This window comes from Ceratotherium simum, chromosome 34, assembly GCF_057802395.1.
Source record: "Ceratotherium simum simum isolate JZ-2026a chromosome 34, ASM5780239v1, whole genome shotgun sequence".
In the NCBI taxonomy this organism is placed as follows: Eukaryota; Metazoa; Chordata; class Mammalia; order Perissodactyla; family Rhinocerotidae; genus Ceratotherium; species Ceratotherium simum.
In genome coordinates this window covers 21,598,627-21,608,127 of record NC_141933.1, presented here as the reverse complement: position 1 = coordinate 21,608,127, position 9,501 = coordinate 21,598,627, and the positions used below count along the sequence as shown (strand labels likewise).

The 9,501-nt window shown below is 41.4% G+C and overlaps 1 pseudogene; it reads right to left on the bottom strand.

Moving 5' to 3' along the window:
• Positions 1 to 6,941: 6,941 nt before the first annotated feature.
• Positions 6,942 to 7,622, bottom strand: LOC147912648 (small ribosomal subunit protein uS12 pseudogene; annotated as a pseudogene).
• Between the last annotated feature and the right edge of the window lie 1,879 nt (positions 7,623 to 9,501).

Below are 9,501 nucleotides of genomic sequence, written 5' to 3'. Positions count from 1 at the left end.
ACGTAGGTGTAAAGCCTTATTCAGAAGCCACTGTGAATAAATACAGTCATAGATTAAGAACAATCCTTCCATCCACAAACTAGAGAGAGAGAGAGAGAGAGATGAACTACCGTGTTACATGGTTGATGCACTTTCAATAAACACACTGGCTGAAATTATGAAAACGTTAAGTGCTGAAACGTCGGGGACCGGCTAATTCATAATACGAAGGCGCAGGGGCCGGGGCAGGTCCTGAGCACATTAACGGCCCTCTTCAGACGCCGAGTCCCCAGAACAGGAACTGGACATGGCGGTGGCTGCCTCATTACCAGACAAATGTAGAGAAAGTGACAGTTTTGGGGAAAACAAGAGTGATTAAGGGATGGAAGAATCCATGAGTAAAGATGAAGAAATAATTACACACAGCTTGGCTAACTCATAAATCAAGGACGATCATTCCATCTACCAACACCAGCAAGGTGAAAAGAATCAAAGAGAAAGATGGGCTATTTAATGTGCATTTAAAAGTGAAACAATGCTAGGAATTAAGAGAGTGCTAAAAGCTGAAAGTCAGGGACGAGCGGACTCTGTGAAAAATCACCTCTCAAGAGGAAGCGGCCAGAATCCCAGGGGGTTGAGACACCACCAAGATTGGACAAAACGTCGGAAAAGGTGCAGTGGGGAGCAGCCCCGCTCTGGGCCTGATGGGAGAATAGGATGTGCCCTGAGTCTTTTCCCTGCCTCCTCTGACTGCTTCCACGCCTCTCTCCCTCCTCCCCTTCCTCAGGAAGATAGGCTGGCAATTTGAAGAGGAAAACAGTGTCAACAAATATCGCAAGGTGTCATAATATAAGCCCGGCTGCGTTTGATTTGGGGCTGTGGCAGAGAAGCACTAATTATCCTCAAGAAACCAGTCCCACGACAGAGTGATCCTGGGGACGGAGCAGCCCCTCATGGCCTCTCCTCTGGAGCCCTGTAGGGGATCGGGTGACCCAGGCTTATTTATCCAAAACCAGCTGTCACAGGATTAGCTGCAGGCACAGGGGGGTTCCCTAGCACAGCAGAAAGAGGAAGGCAAAATTTTGGCAGAGTTTTGGCCTCTTCCACCACTGGGATCATCTTCCACCTGTGCGTGGTTTTTTAGCAACTCCTGAAAATGCCTTAGGAGAGCCTGAACCCTGATGCCCAGAGGATAGAAGACCAAGGTTTCTTCTGCTTTCCACTGGGATCAATCAAACCACTTGGCCCAACCTGTGAAGAATGGGTTCTGGTCCTGAAATGCCTCATGAGGAGAAGGGGACAGGTGGGACCGGAGGCCAGAGGTTCAATTGTGGGTTTGGGAAGAGTCTAGTACTTAGAAAGAGATTTGAAGGGGGCGGGTGAAGGGTGGCTTCTTCTTGTGAACGCACTGAACATGGAGGAAAAATCAAAATGCAACAGAGAGATGGAAAAACATAGAAACCTGGTTGAGCTTGTGTTATAAGCCCTCTGGGACCTAATTCCAAGTTTCTTCCATTGTGGTGCATATTACTGGTGCTCCACATAGGTGAATCATCGGCAGTGCAATTAAATAAACATAAGAACAATGCAAGGAATAGAAAGGCTCAATAAAAAAATGGGACATCGAGGGCAACAAGAAGCTAAATAAAGCACATGGCTTAAATTATAAGCTTATTGAGGACAGGGAATCTACAAATTCTGTAGAATTTCTCCCCATGGCGCTCTGAGCATCTAAGGGATAAATGACACCAGTTACAAAGTCAAGCATTTTAAAATAGTGACAACCCCCACACGGTGTGTTTCAGTCCTTTTTCAATTTCTCTCCTCAGTCTCTTAGGGATTTTTTTCCCTCATAAAACGGATAGTCCAAGTTTTTAGTCTGACATGCTTCTCAGAACGGCCTGTTGGCTTTAAATAAGCTAAAGAGAAAGTAATATAATACCCCCGGTTTGGAACATAGAGTCCAGCCGTTGACGATGGGGCCAAGTGGCCTGACTGGAGAGTGGTTGAACCCTGGGCTCTTCATCTCAAGGGCCATCTCTTTGTGCTTGCGTCCATTCCCCGAACCAGTGGTCATCGAGCACAGACTGTGGGTACAAACGGTGCTGGACTTTGGGGGAGAAATGAAAACACGCAGGACACTAGAAATGGAGGCTCTTGAAGACAGGAGGGGTGTAGTATTCATTTTTTTCTATCCCTCAGTGTCTATCCCTGGGAAGAGGGACACTGCAATCCACCACGAGTCACTGACTACTTCGTATAAATGAAGGCTCAGAAATGAGGTTAGTGTAAGGGTTTAGAGAGAGAGAGAGTAAGAGAGCACGGGTCTGCAGAATGATGGAGCATGATCCAGGGTGAGGAGGAGAGGGCCATACTGGGAAGACTAGAGGAACTGACCATAAGCCAATATAACCTCGTTAATTAATTAAACACATACACACATGCACACCACACAGAAGACAAACTCAGTGACAAGGCACCTTACTGGAATCAAGGATAAAAGATATGAGCCCAGACTTTTAGGGTTATTGTGTGCATGCGAGCACACAGGAGGCAGAGAAATGTGAACAAATATCTAGAAAACTATGTGACAATTGTTACGATAAAGTTTAAAAAAGGGATAATGGATGAAATTTAAAAATGAACTGTGGATTAGAAAATGTATTTGTGCCTGTGTTAAATATCCTGATTTTGATAACTATACTGTAGCTCTGTAAGAGAACTGTCCTGATTTTAGGAAAAATATAGTGAAGTATTTGGGGGTTAAAAAAAAGTTTTTCAAAAAGGCACGGTAGGGGGGCCAGCCCAGAGGCTCTGCGGTTATGTGGGCGTGCTCCGCTTCAGCGGCCCGGGGTTCGCAGGTTCGGATCCCAGGCGCTGACTGACACACCGCTTGTCAAGCCATGCTGTAGCGGCGTCCCATATAGAGGAAGATGGGCATGGATGTTAGCTCAGGGCCAATCTTCCTCAGGGGAAAAAAACAGAAGGATTGGCATTGGACGTTAGCTCAGGGTTGATCTTCCTCACACACACACACAAAAGGCACGGTAGTCTTCACAGAAATCGAAATAGAATGATGTACACTTGAAATTTATATAATGTTATAAACCAATGTTACCTCAATAAAACTTAGTTAAATAGGAATAAAAAATGAAAAGTCACGTATACAACATCTGAAGAGCACAGAGGATGAAAGACTGACTCCAAGGGGTGAGGACAGAAAGGAGGAGAATAGACAGCAGCTTCACCAAATATTTGACATTTAAATACAATGTGAAAAACAGCGAAGGAGTTCATGAGAAGAAGAGAGTTGGAGAGGGATGCTAGGAAAAGGTGACAGCAGGAGCAAGGGTATGACATAAAAGCACGAAGGAGCATGGCCTTAAAGAAGGGAAACCTTAAAGAGGGAGGCCTCCCCACGGTTTCCAATATGTGAGGAGGAACGTGGACGAGAACGTAGACAGGACAGGACTCTGAAGGGGCTTTGGGCTAGTGCAGTGCAGCCTCTGAATTTGCAAAGTCAAAAGAAATTCCTCTGTAGACACAATTCTTATCTGCAAAACAACCACTGTCTGTCTTGTGAGACAGAGCAGATGCACGTAATGCGTGCAAAAAAAGGCTCAAGAGCATTTTGAGGAAACAGTTTTAAAAGTCAGAATCAACTGAGCCAAGAAGAGCTCAGAATTGGGTTGGGTAAACTCAGTTTCACAAACATTTATGAGCAACTGCTCTGTGCAGGCGTTGTGTTGGACCCTGGGGATAGAGAGACGAAAAGATGTGGACCCCGCACTCAGGGTGGATCACAGGCTGGTAATCAAGAAGAGCTTCTTAGACAAAGTGAGTTCTGAGTGAGAGAAAAGGGATGTGGATTGACAACCAGCCAGACCTCCATGGGCTTGGCTTCTTCAGGCCTACCGTTGACCTCCACAGGCTGTGTTTGGCCTCTACTCTGGTTGGTACCCAGGCATCAGTACATTGATGTTAGGAGGGAAGGCCAGAATGGAAAGGCCATTTGGTGGCCAGCAGAGGTAAGAAGGGTCTTCTAAATTGAAGATAATTGACCTGCACTTAGCCAGAGTGACAAATCTGTTGGAGGAATGCAAAGAAATTAAATTGGTCAAGAAAATTAGAGGTCAGTCTCATTCATTAATCTAGATGCAAAAATCCTAGAAATTGAGCTCAGCAGTGTATAAAAAAGATAATGCATCATGATCGAGTTGCGTTGATCCTAGGAATGCAAGAGTGATCTAACAGTAGAAAAGCTATTAATAGAGGGTGTGAGGGTGTGGGTGCATGTGTGTGCAAGTGTGAATGTGTGAGTTCGTGTGCAAGCCAGAGACACTGTGTGTCTCAGAGCTGGGGCTGAAGACACTGATCACATTGCATTAAAAAAAAGAAAATTCAAAAAAGAAAAATGAAAAGCTATTAATGTAATTCACCACATTAGTGGATAAAGGAGAAAAACTGTATGATTATCTAAACAATTGTAGAAAAAAGCATTTGCTAAAACTTACCACCAATTCATAAAGAAATTTCCTACCTGATAAAGAATTTTTACCAAATAATTACAGCAAACATCATTCTTCAAGGTGAAATGTTTGAAGTATCCCTTTTAAAATCAGCGCCAAGACAAAAATGTCCCCATCAACTCTTCTTTGCAGCATTTTACTTGAGGTCCTATCCAGTGCAATAAGAAAAGAAAAGAAATAAAATGTATAGGTTTTGGAGAGGGAGAAACAAGACTGATATCATTATAGATAACATAATTGTTTACTTAGAAAACACGAAAGACTTTATAGATAAATTGCTGGAATTAATTTTTAAAAGTTTAACAACGTGGATGATTAATATAAATTAACAGCATTTCTATACCCAACTCAAAAACAGTTAGAAAGCATAATTTTAAAAGACGCCAATTATAATAGCAACCATGTTTATTACTTTGGAATAAACATGATGTAAGAAGTGGAAGACTTTTATAAACAAAAAAGTAACTTTATTGAAGGACATTACATAAGACAAGTAAATGGAGAGATGAGCCATGTTCATGGATAAAAAGTCATAATATGAAAATAATGTCAATTCTGTTTAAATAGACTTATAGAGTCAACTCAACTCAAGTCCTTATCTCAAGAGGGCTTTTCAAGTAACTTGACAAGCTAATTCTAATATTTATACGGAAGGGCAGAGTCCTAAGAGTAGCCAAGCCATTTCTGAAAAAAAGAATAAGGGGGAAGGACCTTCTCTACCATATATGAAAACATGATATAAAACCATAGTAAGTAATATAGTGTGATAAAGGTACAGAGCCAAATTGACCAATGGAATTGAACAGAATGCGCCAAAACAGACCTATATGTATATGAAATCTGATTTATGACAGAGATGGCACTGCCAGAGAAAGCACAGATTATCAAATCGATGGGGCCCACAATTTATTATTCACATGGGGAAAAATAAAAGATGAATCCTTATCTCACGCCATATCCAAAAGTAAACTCTGTGTGAATTAAAAGCAAAATGTACAAGGCAACACTTTAAAATTTTTAGCAGAAAATATAGAAGAATTTCTTTATGATATCAGGAGAGAGAAGGATTTCTTACACAGGGGACAAAATGTACTAACCATAAAATAAAAGACTGATATATTAGACTCCATTAAAAATAAGAACTTCTTTGATCAAAACACATCTTAAAGAAAGTGAGAAGACAAGCCACAAAGTGGGAGAGGATGTCAGTAATGCACGTAACTGACAAATGAATATATAAGACACTTTTCCTCAGCTGTCTGCATGCTTATTTCCTTGTCTCCTTCAGATCCTTTGCTCAAATGTCGTATTTTTAATAAAACCTTCCCTGACTACTGTTTTAAAAATTGCGAGCTCACCACCACTCCCTGCCCTGCCTATTGCCCTTTCCTGCCTTATTTTTAGCCATAACATTTATCATTACCATACATTCTATATATGTAACTACAAGATTTGATTCCTGCCACCCCCTCTCCTCAGTAGACTATACACCCCCAAATGAGACCAGGAATTTTGGTCTATCTTGCTCACTGCTGTATCCCAGCGCATAGAAGAGTGCCTGGCACATGGCAGGTGTGCAATAAATATTTATTGACTAAACAAACTCCTACAAATCAGTAATAAAATAACCAACAACCCAACAGAAAAACCAGCAGGGCTGGCCCCGTGGCGTAGCAGTTAAGTGCGTGCGCTCCGCTGCTGGTGGCCCGGGTTCGGAACCCAGGCCTGCACCGACGCACCACTTCTCCGGCCATGCTGGGGCCGTGTCCCACATACAGCAGTTGGAAGGATGTGCAGCTATGACATACAACTATCTGCTGGGGCTTTGGGGGAAAAAATAAATAAATAAAATTATTAAAAAAAAAACCAGCAAAAGACTTAGGCATTTCAAAAAGAAAATAAAAACATAACTCATCAATAAACATATAAAAAGATGCTCACATTTATTAATAATCAGGGAAATGCAAATTAAGACCAAAATGAGATGCTATTTCATATTCATCAGATTGGCAAACATTAAGAATTCTGACAATACTAAGTATTAGCAAGGATGAGGAGCACAGGAAACTTAATACACCTGCTGGTGGGAATGTAAATTATTTCCCTCTTTAGAAAACAACTTGGGATTATCTTGTAAAAGTGCACATGTACCTAGCCTATATGTCAGTTTATGTTTTTTTAGGTTTAACTCTGGAAAAATGCCACGCAAAGTGCAGTCCTCAGACTGGTGACAGTATGTAAGTGATCTGTTATAAGCCATCATAAGACAAGTACAAAAATTGAAAGTAAGCATTTAGAAAACTTTAAAGCAACTTGACACTGCCACCCTATATTTATTTTTATTTTGTTAAGCTTTTTTAAATTTTGGTAAAATATACACAACATAAAAATTGACCATTTTAACAATTTATTTTTTTGGCATATGAAAATTTATTACCACCATGTTTTCACCATTAAAACTTCCGATCTTGGTCTTTCCTTCTTGCCTTTGCATAAGGCCAAAAGAGAGACATTGGGCTACTTTGACAATCTTAAAGCAGACTCCAGGGCCGGCCCTGTGGCTTAGCGGCTAAGTGCGCGCACTCTGCTACTGGTGGCCCTGGTTCGGATCCCGGGCGCGCACCGACACACCACTTCTCTGGCCATGCTGAGGCCACGTCCCACATACAGCAACTAGAAGGATGTGCAGCTATGACATACAACTATCTACTGGGGCTTTGGGGGAAAAAATAAATAAATAAAATTATTAAAAAAAAGCAGACTCCAGGAATGTCACCAACAGCATGACCTTTGGAACCAAATCCAGCAACCAGAACTTCATCATTTTCCTCAATAAAATTCAAGCAACCATCGTTGGGCACAAAGGCTGTGATTTTTTTCGCCGGTCTTGATCAGCTGCACCCTGACACACTTCCTGATGGCAAAATTGGGCTGTTTGGCTTCAAGCCCTACTTTTTCCAGCACAATTCCCTTTGCATGGGAATCACTTCCAAAAGAGCTGGCCTTCAGAGCTGTGCCCAAATGGGCTTTCTCGTACCATTTATCATGCCACTTCTGATCTTGTCGGCAGCTATGGAGCTTCCTGGCAGTGTGAAGACCATGACTCTTGCCCATCCCGCTGGTGCCATGAGCCTGAGCAAAAGAGACATTTTAACAATTTTTAAGTGTACAGTTCAGTGGCATTAAATACACTCACATTGTAGTGGAACTATCACCACCATCCATCCTTAGAACTTTTTTTCATCTTCCTGTATTGAAACTCGTACTTATTAAACAATACTCATTCCTCCTGCCCCTACAACTCCTACAACCATTCTACTTTCTGTCTCTATGAATTTGATTATTCTAGGTACCTCATATGGGTGGAATCATACAGTGTTTGTCCTTTTGTGATGATTATTTCACTTAACATAATGTCCTCAAGTTTATTCTGCATGTGTCAGAATTTCTTTCCTTTTTAAGGATAAATAATATTCCATTGAATGTATATACCACATTTTGCTTATCTCTTCATCATCAATGGACACTTGGGTTGTTTCCACCTTTTGTCTATTGTGAATAATTGTCATATTTATTGAAATATAATTTATGTCTATTGAATATAATAATAAAAATTGAGGTTTAGGGGCCAGCCCAGTGGTGCAGCAGTTAAGTGCACACACTCCGCTGTGGCGGCCCGGGGTTCGCAGGTTCGGATCCCGGGTGCGCACCGATGCACCACTAGCTAAGCCATGCTGTGGCGGTATCCCATATAAAGTAGAGGAGGATGGGCACAGATGTTAGCCTAGGGCCAGTCCTCCTCAAGAAAAAAGGGGAGGATTGGATTCGGATGTTAGCTCAGGGCTAGTCCTCCTCACAAATAAATAAATAAATAAATAAATAAATAAATAAAAATTGAGGTTTATATCTTGTATGTCTTTGGATTTCTAAAAATTTCATTTTCCAAGTAATCCATTTTTATTGTATTTTACCAAAGTATCAGTCTGTGACAGATTGGAAATTTCATAGAATTTCAGTTCACCCACAGATAGTTAAGAAGCACCACCTTGGAGCAAGGGCTTCCATACTTTTCTAAGAACCGTAGTAAGAAAAACTCTTTGTATCACAGCCCAGGACACATGAACGTAACTGAAACAAAGATTCACAAAGCAATACTTAACCATTTTTACATGAAATGCACTAAGGTAGTTACTGCTCTGTTTCATTTTTTTTAAAATCCTGGTTGAGTTTATTAAATTGATTTCACAGCCCACTAAAGATCATGAATCCCAGTTGGAAAACCAGTGCTCTTGAGAAATTCTTAACATGTGTGTCAGGAGCCATGTAAAAGGGTATTCCCAGGGCCGGCTCCGTGGCTTAGCGGTTAAGTGCGCGCGCTCCGCTGCTGGCGGCCCGGGTTCGGATCCCGGGCGCGCACCGACGCACCGCTTCTCCGGCCATGCTGAGGCCGCGTCCCACATACAGCAACTAGAGGGATGTGCCACTGTGACATACAACTATCTACTGGGGCTTTGGGGGAAAAAAAAAAAGGAGGAGGATTGGCAATAGATGTTAGCTCAGAGCCGGTCTTCCTCAGCAAAAGAGGAGGATTAGCATGGATGTTAGCTCAAGGCTGATCTTCCTCACAAAAAAAATATAAATAAAAAATAAAAAAAATTTTTAAAAAGCGTATTCCCAGTAGTATTATTCACAAAAGCAAAAAAAAATGGAAAACAGCCCAAACATCCATCAATAGGAAGCTAAACAAATAAATTGTGATATATTCACCTAATAGAATATTACGGGGGCCCAATCAATGTTTATTGAATGAACTAATAAACAGCTGTGAAAATGAAGTACAGCTACGTAAAGCAATTTGGATGAAGCTTAGAAATATATATAATGTAGAGCAGATAAAGTGAGTCACAGCTGACTCTATACTGAACAAAACCATTTTTAAAAAGCTAAAACAGCAAGCAAAACTAAACACCACATTGTTTAGGGACACATCCAT